Here is a 15889-nt window from a genome sequence, read left to right as displayed (position 1 = left end):
GGAAAGAGAAAAGACAGAGAAATGAGGGGAGGAAGTGAGAGCAATTTTTGAAACTACAAACAGAAGACAGGAAAAACGACAGAAAGTTTTAAAAGGGTGATAAAAATGGAGAAAGGAAAAGCTGAAAAAGAAAAGGAAAATTGATGGGGCAGAAAGAACAGCTGAAAGGAAACCAGCTGGGAGAGCGAGGGAGACTGTGGTTTAGGAGATGAAAAAACAGAAGTAGAAACAGGAGACAACAGTGAGGAAAGGGAATTAGCTTCACCATGAAAGGAGTAAGGTAAGGAAGGACAGAAAGAGCAAGCAAAAGAATTAGATAATAAAGAGCTGCAGCACTATCAAGTCCTGCATTTGTCAGAGAAATACTGTTTTGAGTGCAAGACCTATTGAGTCTGGGGCAGAGGCAAGTGTGAACATGCTTAGAGATAAGGTGGAGGCTGGACTGTGCTTTACATGCAGGAGCCACTTCTGTCTTTATTAATGAGACCACAGATAGTAGGGGGCACTGGGTACAGGCAACAGGAGTTACACATTTCAGCCCAGCCACCCAAAAACAGAGCGTGCTTTAGTCTCTGAGAGATGAAACAGCACCCAAAGACACAGGGCTAACAGAATTCCTCTGGGAATAAGTAAATTCATCTGCCTAGAGAGCATTGGAAGATGAGAACAAGATGGACTTTGCAAATTCTAGGTCCAGAGCCCATCTTGGATCTGAAAACTTGGAATGAACCTCAAAGTTCAACAATGCTCGGACTCAGTGTTTTGGTTACAAGCACTGGAAGAACTTTAAAACTTTGTGTTTGGATTGCAGTTCAGATTAGGAAGACCTCTAATCCCAGGAAATGCTCAAAGCACTGCATAGATCAGGGTTAATCTATAGTGTGCAAAGAATTAAATATCCAAATCAATATTGCTGAGCATGCCAACGAGAAAGTGCTGTGGGGAGGAGTGGAACAGAGCTCTCCACAGTACAGATCCAGCTGCTGAGCTTTGTAAAGCAGCAGACAGCGTGAAGAATGAAAACAAATAACAATTTAATAATGAATTACAACAATTGAGTCGAGAGGAAGCCAGGACATGAACCACAGCCTCAGAGCCCAGCCCAGTTAAAATAGTACAGAGGGTGGAAATAGATAAATTCAGACAATCCTGGCTGCTTATTTCCAAAGGTGAACTGAGAGCTTTTTAAAATGACACTACCAGAGAGCAGGGCTGTGTGTTTCTCCCATTGATGAAATCACTAACACCAAAATGGTGTGGCTCTTGTCCTGCTTTAGAGCAAACAATGCAGGCACAGCAGCCAGTCCCTTCTCCTGATAGCAATAATTCCCAGGGCCACTGATTGAAACCAATTGCTCTAGGAGCCACTTGTGTGGTTGGGCTTTTAAAAATGTATTTTGCACTACAAATCTCGTGGTGTTACTGTCCTTTTGTGCTGGGAGAGGGAAAAAAAAAAGGAGCAAAAAAATTCCCATTCAAATTCCCAAAGTATCTCTTTGATTCATAAAAATTTCAGGTTTATGAGCATTTCTCAGCCTGCTTAATATGCAAATGGCATATTTTGTTCTCTCCCTTCACTTTGGCCCAGATTTCTAATGGTGCTCAGATTTTTGATGTTAGCTGCAGGTAATTTTTAATCCTCTTCAGTACCTAAATACCTAATTTATTTTGGTTTCAATGGGGTTTAGGTGGGAATTTTATTCTGGGAATCCTTATGCTTATCTAGACACATGAATAATAATAATAATAGTACAAATAGCAAGAAAAACAACAGTAACAACAATAACAAAAGATACCTTAATGCTGATCTTACCCACCCAGGTATTCTTGGAGGCTTCCTTTGGCTCATGGTTGAAATCTACACCCAAGGAATATTTCAGAGCACTTAAAAGCACCATCTGCTGTGAGATGTGCTGCACAAGGTCATTCCCAAGCATCCATTCATCTCACCTAAATGGCTCCACAGGTGCCTTCTGCAGGCAGGGGCATTCTGCCATCTCAGCACAAGAAATGGGAGGTATTTCACCAGAGAAAGTGCCAGGCTCTTCCCCAGGGACATTCTGTGATCCTGTCACACCAAGTGACATGCACATGCTAAGGGAGAGGTTGCCATATGCCAGGAAGGGCTACCAAAACCTCTGGACCATGAGTGGTGGTGTTTAAAGTGGAAACAATGTCCCAGACATGAAAGAATTGTTTCACAGTCCTCATCCATGCAAAACCCAAAGTATCACTGGACCCAAAGTTCATGTGAAGGGCAGGGGTACCCAAAATATGGTCAAGGCAGGTAGGACAGGCTGCACAGCTAGAATGCTGCCATCCTTACTTTACACTGAATTTTTCCATTTCTCCACTCATGATGCAGGCAGAATCACACATGGTAAATAAAATTTAGAGAAAGCAGAGGTGAGGAGGTCTGAGCTCTGCAGAGGTGATAAGGGAGAGGTTGCTGAGAAGGAAGAAGCCAGCAGATGTCTGTGCTCTTGTCACACAGCCTTCTGTGCCACCTGAATAATGAGACTTGCAAAAAGTACCCGAGCTCCTCGTGCTTCATTATTTTCTCAGTGTGTTTTCTTCTGCTCTAATAAAACACAAACCTGTTCCAGACACCTGCAAAGCTCAGGGTTTGTTCAGAACAGGGCAGGGGAGCTGAGAGAGCACAGCACCAGCTCTCAGGGAGTACAGAACAAGCAGGATTCAGTCTTTCCACTTTTGAAGGGGGAAAGAGGGAGAGGAGAGGCAAACGAAAGGGATTCTTACAAGAATATATTCTCAGTTCCTCTTAAACTCGACTCTTTAGATGTTCAAATGATTATAAAATGAAATCTAAAGAGAGGTAATCCATTCCCTACTGCAACTAATCCTTGAAGGGCCAGGTTTACCTGGTTTTTTGGTAGGAAAATTACAAAGAATAATTTGCAGCTGATTGGTAATGCAAGAAGAAAAAAATTACCTAAAGCTGCTGGGAAATCCTAATGGTGCATGGGTATGCAGCTAGATGGGCTCAGTTCACAGGGATGAGAAGCACTGAAGCAAGTTTCTGGAATGGGTGTTACAGAACCTGCAGCAGTAAATATCACCATGCAAATCCCGACCTTTCCTCATCCCTCCCGGGGGGGAAGCACAAATGCTTTTCATCTAGCTGGTATTTAGGAGGAGAGTTTAGAAACAGGGGTGAAAAAAGAGTCAGCTGAAGGTGCAGGAGCCACTGGGGCTCATCAGAACAGGATCCCCACTTTTCATTTCAGCATCAGATGTCTCTTCTCTCACTGCTTTTCCTGCCGTGTTCCAGCAACTGGACTGACAATGTTACTTGAAATTAAAACAACTGTTTACTGCATTTAAAACTCAGGGTTTTGCAGCTTTGTGAGCTCCAGTGGATGAAGCTTAATCCTGATTGCAAATGCTCTCTTTGGTCTGGCTTTCCTGCTCGTGTGCTCATGATGTGCTCTATCCCATGGAGAGCCAGTCAGGACACTGTGATTTCATCTTAGGTCACCTCACAAGCCCAGTTACTCCAACCTGCACAGCCTTGCCTGTTTTATGCTTCTTTTACCCTCTAGATCCTGAGGAAATTAATTAATTTGATTTTTCATACTGAATCCCAGATGGATGATAACTCAGCATTTTCCAGTTGTGTAACATTTATCATTTTCAAAGCACTTTATGCACACAAAGCACTTCATCCTCACACCACCCCTTAGTGCCCTAAGCATTAGTATTTCCTTTTTACCAGCTGGAAATTGTAATGGGAAGCCAGAGCAATCTGCACAATAATATTTAGTACCATCCAAACACACCTGTAGCACATCAGACATTCCCAATGCAAGCACACAAACCATGCTACCCTCAAGCAGTTTTTCTTTCTTATTTACAGAAAAAAAATCCTCTCCTCAGCTCTGGTAGCTCTTCCAGCTTTCTGGTCTCTGGTAGAGTTGAAGAGCCAAGCTCCCAACTTGTCCACAAGTCAGCTTCCAAAATACTCTGAATGAGTACAACTTCTTTTGTGCCTTAAGGTATTTTATCCAAAATGTATTCCAGGTACAATCAATAGTTTTTTAAAGTCATCTTTCTAATTTATTCACTTACTACAAGGTCAGAGAGTCATCTAAATTCCTCATGGGTACAGCACTGAGTTTCACTGAAAATCAGGCCCCAGCTGAGCTTTGGTGAATTTTTAAAGTAAGCAATTAAATGGCTTGTAAAAGAGAGGTATTTCCAAGCTGACATCAGTAACTCTGCTGTGTTCTCAGCTGCAGCAGAGCATTCAGCAAAGCCAAACTCCTTCCAAGCACGTGCAGTGGGGAGTGCTTTGATTTATTCATCATAATGGCCTTACACACACAGTTGTAGGCAGGTGAGTCACTTCTAGCAGCCAAAGGCAAGTAAAGAAGAAACCCTGGGTAGTAGTCAGACAAAACTCACAGCCTCTAACCCCTTCCTTGGGCAGTGTTTCCTCCTCTAATGCTGTCCACAGTAGCAGAGGGCAGTGGCACCTGGCTGAGCTCTGCCAGCACAAAAATATTCTGTGACCCCTCTGCTCACACCAATCATTCACACAAAAAATTACCTGAACAAAACCTCGACAAAAGCACCAATTTTTCCCATGAGAATATATTTTCCTTCACTCCTTTTACAAATGTTTTCCTTGCACTGGCCTGAGTGACCCCAGAGCTGATGCTCCTAAGGACAAACCCTGCCTGCTGATTTTGCTCTGGTGTTGGACAATGCTTGGGAAAGGGGCACAAAAGGGAAATCCTGAGGACAGCAGCTGGAATCCTGCCTTCTGTCAGCATGGACACTTGTCTGGCACAACAGGAGGTGCTCTGCTGTGACTTGAGCCCCAGTGGGCTCTGCTGAGGGTGCTGTCCCTGCTCTGCTTCCCAAACTGGCAGATGGGCTCTGTGCTCCACAGAAGGAAGGGGACATTGCCAAGTTTAGTGCCATCCTCTGCCTGAGATAAGCCCACCCCTCCAAGCCCCATGGAGGCTGCTCAGGGGCAGGTTCTCCCCCAGAGATACTCATTGCATTTTACTGTGCTCCTGGCAGAAGGGAGCTGTGGGTTTCTCCCAGCATTTCTGGGCAAGATTAGTGGGTATTATATCCATCAGTGGATGTTCCCCTCCAAACTGGGCACTGAAATGGGATATAATCCCCCCTTTCCATGAGGAGCATGGCCATCAGTGGACCCTTCAGAGAGGCAAGGGGGCTCCATCAGTTGTGTGGTCCCAACAAAGCCTGGGAAAAAAGCACTTGTTGGCTTCATCTGGGCTGGAATTGGGCATTAATGTACCCCTGCATTGTAACTCCTGCTCACTCTGCTTCCCTTGCAATGGAAGAATTGAAGGTTGAAAAAGGGCCAGAGGCAATGGGAAATCTAAAGCCAGTTGGAAGGCACAGCTGCTCAGGAGCACTCATTGATTTTACATTTTCAACCCCTGGGCTGGGCTCCTTATGATCAGGCACCGTGGCAAAACAACAGGGAAAAGAAACTTGCATGGGATGGAGCTGTTTGAGCAACACATCAACACAAACATCCTGCATGTGAAACACTGCCCATACCTCCCTGCTCTGTTTTCTCTTCCCTGGGTACTCTGCTCTAACCTGCCTCACTAATTCAGGCCAGTGGAAAACAGTAAAACCATTTTGTTTGAGACATGGGCTCAGTGGCTGAGCAAGGCAATGCTCATCAGCTGAGCTAGGGCTGCTCAGTTGTGTCAGAGCTTTCCAGGGCATCCATGTGGATCCTGCAAACAGGGCATGAATCTGGCACCCAGGCTGCAGCACTGGGGAGGGGCTTCTATTTCTGCCTCATTTTTAATCTCCAAAAGCATGAAAAGATCCATTAATTGTGGCAAATGGACAGCACGTGCTGTGCTCCTCTGTGGCCCCACCACTGCCAACTGCTGTTATTGGGGAGGAGGAGAGCTGAGCTATTAAAAACCTAATTTACCTCTCTTCCTTCAGCCTGTGACTCAAACCAGTTTTGCAATCAGTTACAGGTTAACTAGCCAGGGTTAGGCAGGGTGGGGCCTGCAGCAGATTGCAAAACTGGTTTATTCAATGTGAGTGAGAAAACATCCTCAAAAACAGGCGTTCCAGAAGAGGAGCAGGTACCTTGCTGCCAATTACAGTGCAACAAAACAGATTTTGGGCCCCTTGGGCTCACAGATTGAGGCACTGCATGCACTGCTGCAGCTGCAGGGCTGCCCTGTGCTCACCTGTGCTCACCTGTTAAGATATGTGACAGATGGTTTCAGAATCCTCTCTGGTTATCAAGGCAGCTCTTTTTGTTATCTCCAGACAATACAAATGTAGGCATTGTACAACACTGTCAGAGAAAAGATGAAGTATGTGATCTGCTCTCCTCTATGCAGCCAATGACACCATTGTACTCAGGAGTTTTTCCAGTCTATAGCTTTAGAAATGTCATCAGAAACGAGAACCCTGCTTTCACTTGCACTAGAGTGCTTTTCCTGTTGCTCCAGCAATGCAGAAAGGTCCTGAACTTTAAGTAACAGATGCACTTTAGCCAATTTCACAGATAGCAGAGAGTATTCTGCATTGGACAGGACAGAAGAGTCCAGCTCTGAAGTGTAACACTGTCCCAGCACTGAACACTTGCTGTGGTGAGACACCAGAGCACACTGCTGGGTCAGAGGAGCTTCCCAGGAACTTTTTGGGGAGCTGGGATGTGTGTGTGCCAAGGTGGTCTGGCAGCATTGATCCCCTTTCAGTGCAGGGCTAGACTGAGTGATTTTCTGGAATCCCTCACAGCTCTGCAGTTCTAAACCTTTCTGCTTTCTCAGGAGACAATTTCTTTGTGTGTCAGTCAGTGTGGTCTGGTTCTATCCCCAGAACATTGCTCTGTATTTCTGTAAAGGCTATCAGCTTACCCACTGTAGTAGTGAAAATTAAAAACTGAAATTGGCCCATTTCCCAACAGCATACCAAAGAAAAGGTATCACACACCATTTAATTAAGATTGCTTCTTCTGTGTTTGTAACAGTATGAACATATTTTCACTTCTTGCTCCCCCAGCCTGTCCAGCCCAGCTGAGCTGTGATCCTAAGGACATCCCACTATTGTGCTTTTAAAAATATAACTAAAGATTCCTCCTTTCATCTACAGAATCCCCAGAACTGTTTGGAGTCCTCCTCTGCCTACATGGCTGTGTTTTGCCTTAGAAGAGGTCAGTTTTAAATGAGGCTGGCACCTTTGGTTCTATGCACAGCAGCCCTTACTTGTTTCACAGTAACATCTGTTGGGAAGGCACCTTCACAATGCTGAAATGCTTCACAATGTGGAACCCTGACAGCTTTAACACCTAGAACCAGAATCAGTGCTCAGGCTCAGTCTTAATCCACAGCTCTCCTGCCCCTTGCCCATGGAAGTGGCCAAAGCTGCTCAGGAGTCCCTCCCTGCCCCACAGAAGGGACATCAGAGCCTCTGATGGTTCCTGGCTGGACCTGCAGAGCAGCAGAGAGCTGGGGAGCAATCTGCCCTGGGAGCTGCTCCCCTGCCATCCCACAGAGCTGCTGCAGGGTAACCAGCCCCTGCTGTGCTCTGCTTGCAGTATCAGGGACCTCTCCAGTGCTGGAGCAGCCCAGCTCCCAAACTTCCACAATGAACAAAACCCTTCAGCTCATGGGACATCACTGCCAGCCTTTTGTAGTGTCTTACAGGATCAGTCCCAGGGGATCAGAGGGGAGCTGGCCCTGCCCTGGAAGGAGGAGGAGTCACTCTGGGTGAGTGCAGTGATGAGGTTCTGCACTCCAGAACTTCTCACTCTGCTTTTCCTCCCCGAGGAGTCCCGGGCTGCTTTACTGAGATCACACACAAATAGTCTCAGTGCATTTCTTGGCTGTAGATATCAGGTAAAAAGCCCTGAGATGATTGTGAAACCTGGTGGAACCTGCAGAAATGTGGGCTTTCCTCCTGGCTGTGGGGGTTGACTTCAAAGGAATATTTTAACCCTTTTGTGTTGCAGAAAGGGACACTCACCTGCTCTGTGCTGCTGCCACCTCCTGTGACCTCCCACCCTGTTCCCTGGGCAGCTCCAGCCCCAGCACAGGACCTTCACCAGCACCCTGACCCACAAAGCATCCTCTTTTTGTTGTTATGACTGCAGCTGGTTGACAGAAATCCCATAAAGACTGAGGTTGTAAAAAATAATAAAAACATTTAAGGCTGTGCTGCTCAATTCCCAAATTGCACAGGATGAGGCCAAAGAGGCTTTGCCAGCACCTCGTGCTCTGCACCCTCTGCCCATGTAATGATCATTTTGTGGAAGCCAAGCCCCTCATTTTTAAACTGCTGCTCTGCAGGTGATCCTTAGGTTTGAGCTGCAGTTATGTCTCATCTTGGGATGTTCTATCATAGCATGTGAAGTGTTGTGAAAGTTACCATTTTTTCTAGGGCAATAAAATCTGCCTTTCAGATGATGATTATTTATTTAAAAAATTAGGTAAAGTTTTGTTTATTTCCATTTTTATGACTCCTCTGGATGGCAGGACAGCTGTATTGGCTGCAAAACATATTTTTTAGAGTTAGAAATATATAGCCATCTGTTCAGCTCATAACATGTGTTAATAGGTATCTCAAATTTCAATTCAAGAAATAAACATTTTAATAAATAACATAACAGCAAGCAACTTGGGGTAACTGATGGAGACCTAGCTGTAGTAGTAGCAGTGCATCTGTTTGAGTTACTCATTACAGAAATATTCAGGTACAAAGTACTTGGATAAATGGGACCTTTAGCTAAAAAGCATTTAAAAACTCGTTTCCTGGAAGCTTGTGACTGAGCCTAAAAAAATGACCTGGCAAAAAGATTTCCAGGTTTGTGTTGACACCTGGATGGATTTTAGAGGGATGAGAGACCTTTAGTAACCATTTACTCACCCAAACAACATAAACTTCTCCTCTGGTCTTGGTGGGCCAGAGATGACCCTTTCTAGAACCCCAGACCCAGCTGGATTCAGAGTTCAGGCCCCTAACTCTAGAGAGAGAAAAAAAGCCCTTGCAAAATACATGATTTAAGAGTTATTAAATGAATCTCAACTTGTGCAGCCCCTGCTGAAGTGGTCTCAGTGCAGACAACACCCAGCTCTGAATTGTTCTGGAAGGTGAGTTAGCTCTGGGTGACTGCACTGGGTAACCTTGCACAGGTGAGCATGAAACAATAAAGTAAAAGTGTGGTTTGGGGTCTTTTCTGCTCCAAAAGGCTCTTTTTGCCACATGGAGAGAAGAAGTGTAAAGAGCTGTAACTCCAGGTCTTTGGTTGCCAAGATGAAGGAAATGTCACCCTCAAGCAGATGGTGCAGCTGATGCAGAAGGTCAGAGACTTGGAAATTCATTTAAACAACCCAAAACAAAAGCCAGGGAATGGCAGTGACAGTCCCTTATTATCTTTGAAAATTAAAAAGAGGGTTGAGGAAGCACAGCAGAAAATGAAAGCCAGTTTATCCTTAGATTAGCTGCAGCAAATATACTTGACTTCCTTAATAAGAACTCGAGGGAATCATAAAGAAATCCTGCCCAGATCCGTGCCCTGGCAGGTGCAGCTCTCACCTGAGCTTGGGGAGCCCCAGAGCATCCCCAGAACAAATGTTCTTCACAGCATCTCCCTTGCAGGGATGCCTTCCACTGCCCCACCTCCACCTGGGCTGGAGGGGGCTGAGTGCCCTGCTGATGCTGCTCCTGGCCCAACCTTTAATTTTGGGACTGAGAAGAGCACTGAGCAGTTGGCATCTGCCACCCCCATCCCAGCTGAGCAGACTGGTGAATTCCAGTCCTTTGTGGCCAGCACGGGGCAGAGGTGATACCAGAGAAGTTACAAGAAGATGACTTTCTGATTTCATAAAGTACCTTCACAGGAACTAATTAGGGGCTAAGTTATTAAGGGAGAAACCACCAAGTTATGAATGAACTGTCAGTTGCTGTGCCAAGTAGCTTGCATCAGCAATTACAGCCCTAAATGTTCTGGGTAAAAGCACATTTAATAGGACCCTTTCACGGGCTGTGCAGTCTCTGTCACAGGAACAATTTAGTGGTTCCTTTGTCTGTGCCAGCCACAGAAGGGCCTGGAAGATCTGTGATCTCTATTCAACTTGTGTGACATGAATTTGCACCCATCTTTGCTATTCATTAAACCACTTCCCTCCCCTCCCCCCACTTTTTAGCTCTTATGCCTGGGGAGAAAATGTGATTCAAACATATTTTGGAACAGCAAGATCTCCCTGAGTCTGCAGAGAGCCTAATAAGATGCTTATATGAATATGATGCTTTATGAATATTGCCCAGTGCCTTCACTGGTCTCACAACCACAGAACTGCTAGTTTTCCAGCAATAAATGCATTTTTCACATGGGCTTTGCCAGAGACACTGCACTTTAGGCTTTGTTGCTGCAGTCTCCCAGCAGCAGCCCCTCTTCCAGAGGTTTTCCTGGCAGCAGGAATCTGTGGGATTGTGGTGGATGACTCCCATTCAGCCAGGCAGGTGCAGAGCTCACCTCTGGCTGAGCCCCTGCTGGTGTCACACCCACCAAAGTGCCAGCTCCTGGCACCCACACCGTGCCCCTGGAGCTGCAGGACTGCTCAGAAATGGAATTCCCATGTGACAAACAACCTGCCAGCCCATCTACCTACAGGAGGCAAAACCAACCATTTGTTCATGCTCTCCTTTTCAAGAACAGCTTGTCAAAATCCAAGCAGCTTTTAACAGTTGCACAGTAAAACACAAGCATCGACAGGCTTTTGCAAACACACAGCTCCAAACAGAAATAATTCCCACACAAATAGCCTGCCACAGCTCAGCAGCACACACAGGGTTTGAAAACTCCTGCAAACAGAAAGAGACGTGGCATCTGACTGGAAAGAACAACTTTCTGTCTTGGTTTTAAAATGGAGTTTCAAAAATCTTCCATTTTTATCTGTTCCTTATTAAGAGAAATATTCATGCTGGAGTTTGCTAAGTAAGAAACTAGCCATTGGTACACTATGTGTTAGTATTCAAGTACTTCCAGATTATTATTAAAATATTATGAGCTGCTTTTATGAGAGCTGAAGTCATGTAAGGAGATTTATACAGCCTATTGCAACCTTCCTATCAACTGCAACTTTGCTTAAGGCTACTGTTCATGCTTTCAGAAAATACTGGAGATATCCAAGGTCTAAGGCACCAGAAAAAAGGAAAGGGAGACAAGCATCTGTCATGCAGCTTGGAAAATGAATCCTTCTAGCAACTCCTGCCCAGCCCTAGATTAATATGGATTTACAATTAACATCATCAGTGCATCAAGCAGCGTTGTAATTGTTTTTGCAGCTATTCCAAAACTTTCTTCTGCACAGACATAACCTAATTCTAACTTAGTGAGACAGAACAGCTTGACACATTTGTTATCTAAAGACCACTTCAGCCAAAGAACATAATGAAAAAGCATGGGAACTTGACTCAGAAGCAAAGGCTCTTCTTTAATATTGGTTCTAAAAATAAAAAAGCCTCTCCCCCTTACAACTCTCATTATTTCTTAAGGTCTAATTTTGCCCCAAGGACTGCTTCAAAAATACATTCTCTTTGATAGGATTGCTTAATACTGCTCAGTCAAGTGGGATTAGAGCCTTCTGAGGAGAAGAACATATTTCTTATTCATTTTCTTGACTAATTAGTAAAGATTACTTGGGGAAACCTTAGCTGTAGATGTATCACTCCTTCTTCTCCTTGTTCACAGTGGGGATTAACAAGCCCAAGAGCAGTTCTGTGACACCAGAGCCTGCTGGAGCCAGAGCTGACTGACCAAGCACAACCCCTGGAGCTGTGCCTCCAAGCAATCCTAGGGAGAACTGAGGGAATTCTCATCTGCACCAGCTGAGGGCAGGGAACAGCCCTGTGAGCACAGCTCTGGAGGTGAAGAGGCAGAAGATGGGCTGGGAAGAGCAGACACAAAGACAGACCCAGTTTTGTGTCCTTCCTTCCCTGTGCTATGGCTGGGCAGAGAATTAATCCTATTCCTCCAGGTTTCTTTCCTTCACTAAGTTCCTTCCCTTAAACTCAGTGAATTTGTACAGGCACACAAAGAAAAATAAAAAGAATGTGACTGAGTTTGTTCAGCTATGAAGTCTAAAAAGCAAACAAGGACTCTCACTTGTGGTGCTGAGTTTTCACTGTGCATTACACCATCAACACATTCAGGGATTGACACTTGAAATCATCCCTGATAAGGATGAGACAAGACAAAATCAGACCCAGGGATCTGAGTCTACAGGTCTCATGAAATCAAAAGCAGGATTATTGTTGACATTTATGCTAAATAATGACTCAGACCTTAAAAATCCATGGTGTTGACTTATATTTGTGATTTTTTATTTTATATACCCAACTGTATTTAGAGTTCTATACATGGGTTCAGAATAAGACCCTGCATTTCCTCCAGTTGATTTGTTGATTTTAATCTTCTAGGTAAAACTGTCAGGGTGTGGGGCAGAAAAACAGGCTTTAGGAAAAAAGCATGAGACAAAGCTGAGATGAGCTTCCCAGCAGGAGGAGAAAGGGGTTTTTCCTGTTCCTCAGCAGCACTGCCCACCAGCTGAGCTGGGACAGCCACCCTGAAATGGTCAGCTCAGATGTGTGGCCACAGGGCCACAGAAGGGCTCCTAACTTCTTAGGAAGGCTGCAACTCTAAAATTCATTCTCTGCCTTTCTGATCTAACTGTGGAAACTGTGCATGTCACACAGATGCTCAGAATACGACACAGATCCTGCAAGAGGCATTAATTTTAATTTTTTTTTTTCTGAGAGAGAAAAGTAATCTAGAACAAAATTCCCACTCTTTGTGGCACACTTTCACTCTGAATTTCTGAAGAAAAAAAGGATTTCTTGCTTTGCCTAAGTGCCTGGTCATCAGAAACACACTGACAATTGTAGAGCCATATGCACCAATCTAGGTAAGACAGGATTGCATGTTGGCAATTGTTCACTTCCTCATGCTCAAACAGCATCTTTCACTTCTTTCACTTGCTGTCAGATGTCAATAGATTTAAAAAAAAAAAAATTAACAAGAAGAAGAACCAAAAGAATAAAAGCATCCAGGAACATCATTCTTAAAGCACTGCCAGAGCTTCCACTTAGACAAGGGCCTATTTCAGCAGGTGATGAAATCCATTTCTCTTCACTTGACAAAATGGGACCTGATCATAGGATTTAACTGCTTGTTTCTTTTTCTTGAAGAAGTTCTGTCCTTAAAAAAAAACCAATCTCTGAGCTTGACAACATCAGCAATATTAATTGTGCCTGACAGTATTTTGGGACCTTTGCAAAGACCCCTCAACTAGAGCTGAGCTGTTAAAAAATCCTCTTTTTTCCTACATGTAGCAGAATGTGATGTGTTGCCATGTCCACCAACTGCAGACACGATTTTTCAGCAGCTCCAGGGATTGATGTAACACAGCTGTAACCATGAAACTTCTGGGAAGCACAACAGGACCTCTGGGACTCTGCAAACCTCCCTGACACTTCCAGAGAGGAATTCCATGTCCAGATTTCTCTCTCAGGACTAAAACCACCACATCAGGCAGCAAGGAATCTGTGAAGAGCTACTGAGTCTGAAGGGTTGCAGTGTTGCATTTTACCTTCCCCCAAAATATCAGGGGGAGTCTGAAGGGACTGCTGTGAACACCCTTCAGAGCACACCTGTTCAGGCAAAAGAGCATCCCCAGCTCACATCACAATTAATAATAATAATATGATGAATTGTTAATACCAAATGAAGTTCAAACAGCAATTAAACCCAAATCTCTATATAGCAATGTACATTTGGTTATTAATCCTGCTGGGACAACATTCTGGCTAGGAGGCAGTTAAACTTTTGTATTTTGAATTTGATCTTGTCATGAAACAAATTAGAAAATTCTGTAGGTGGTATCTGTTAAAAAACTTCCAGCCTGAAGCACATGGTTAGCATAGGACAAATGTTCCACATTGATATGCAGGAAAGCTTTGCCTTAAAAGATTTTCCTTAAAGCAGAAGACTTTAATAAGCACATGTTTGCTATGCCCCTGTAGGAAGCAGGTCCTGTGGTCAGGTGGAGTCAATGTGCATCACAACAAACTCTCATGCTTTTGGAAAAAACAGCTCTGCCATGGTGTGTTCTGAATTACAGGAGGCCTCAAATGGTCTCCAGATGCCAAGTCACCAGTTCAGATATCCCATCTGTCCCAATGCCTGCTGCATCTCTTCAGAAACTTGGGCACATTAAAAAAAGGGGGGTTTTGGTGCCTCTCTTTTCCCTCTCACCCTCCTCCACCAGCATCACCTCCTTTAGGGTGTGAAGCCTCCAAATGGCTTTGGGGGCAGCTTTTGCAAAGGAGTCCCACTTTGCATGCTGCTCTGACTCACCACAGTAAAAAAGAAAAGTCTTTTCTCCTCCTCACACAGCAGTGTGCACTCAACTTTGCACTACAAAATCCCTGATCCACACACATCCCTGTCACATCTTCTGCAGTGAATGAAATTACTTCAAGAACTGGTTTGGCTGTTGATTTTAATGCCAGGAAAGTGCCTTATCCAGCAAGAAAGCAGAAACTCTACAAAAACTTCAGTGTGTGTGACAGCTCCATCACCACCATGGCTCTCTATTTGCTTTTGAAAAGGTTTATTATTCACATCCCTTACTTCTAAATCTAGATATTGCATTCTTTACACACACACAAAAAAAAGAGAATTAGCTTAACTGCTCGAGACAGGGAGTGCTGAGACAGCTGAGCTCCAGTGAACAGCCCAAGTGCCCTCATTTAAAGAGATCTTCAGCCCTCTAATAAAATGTTGGTTTTTAAAGGTCTCCTCTCCTGAAGCACACGTAACTACCATGTACCATTGCCATCTAGTGGAAAGGTAAGTAAGGACACAGGTTCTCTTTAAGAGATGATCTCTGAGGATTGTTTCAGCTAATTTGGAAAACCTCTAGGAAGTGTATTGTTGGAATCCACACATCTCAGTGCCTGCCCTGCTCCCAGGGAAATCCATGCCTTGCCATTCTTCTTATCTTTTGGTAGGATGAGGATTGCTGTTAGCAATCTACTGAAAAGAGTTTTTTTCCTGAAACACAGGAAACTTAGCTTCTTATCTTTGCTTAAAAGTAACAATTAATAACTTAACAGAAATACAGCACACACAACACCACACGCTTAGTGGGTACCCAGGGTCGATGAGGATGTATTTCAGAGACAACTGCTATGACAGGGGAGGTGGTGGAACAGCAGAAATAGAAATAACACTGCAGTAATGCAGCTTCTCCTTGGCTGGTCTAAAAGAATAAAATTAACTCTGCTTTCTGCCATCAAAAGTGCACGGAGGTTTTGGGAAGGCTGGCAGACCAAGCAGTAAATTGAGGCGTTTCTACACAGACTTATTTCTTGTATCCATTTGTTTAATGAGTTTACATCTGCTGTAACATTCAAAGAAGTCAGCAGAGCTCAAGTGTTTGACAGCTGCTCCTAAAAAACCCAAGGAGGGTGCACTTTGCTCATCTTCCTCACAGCCTTTAGATAAGGATGAGAAATGTTACACTGGAAAGCCTCAAAGGCAAAATACACCATATCTAGTTTTACTAGATTCTTATCATTTACAGTTCACCCTAAAACTCCCACACATTTGTTTCTTAATGTCCCTCATGCTCTGTTAAACCTCACTACAGCAATGTTCCCATAGGAATGTGGCCACTTGCCAGACTCTCTCATGAACATTTCATTAATCTTCTTGGCTCTCATACAAACTACAAAACATTATTTGTTAGCAATTTAACTGTTTTGCTCCCAAATGTGCCAGAAATGTGATCTTTGCTATGCTTTCATTCAAGAATACACAAGGATAATTATAGAGTAAATGAAAAGA

Source organism: Oenanthe melanoleuca, chromosome 5 (assembly GCF_029582105.1).
Source record: "Oenanthe melanoleuca isolate GR-GAL-2019-014 chromosome 5, OMel1.0, whole genome shotgun sequence".
Taxonomy (NCBI): domain Eukaryota; kingdom Metazoa; phylum Chordata; class Aves; order Passeriformes; family Muscicapidae; genus Oenanthe; species Oenanthe melanoleuca.
Note: the sequence above shows the minus strand (reverse complement) of the source record.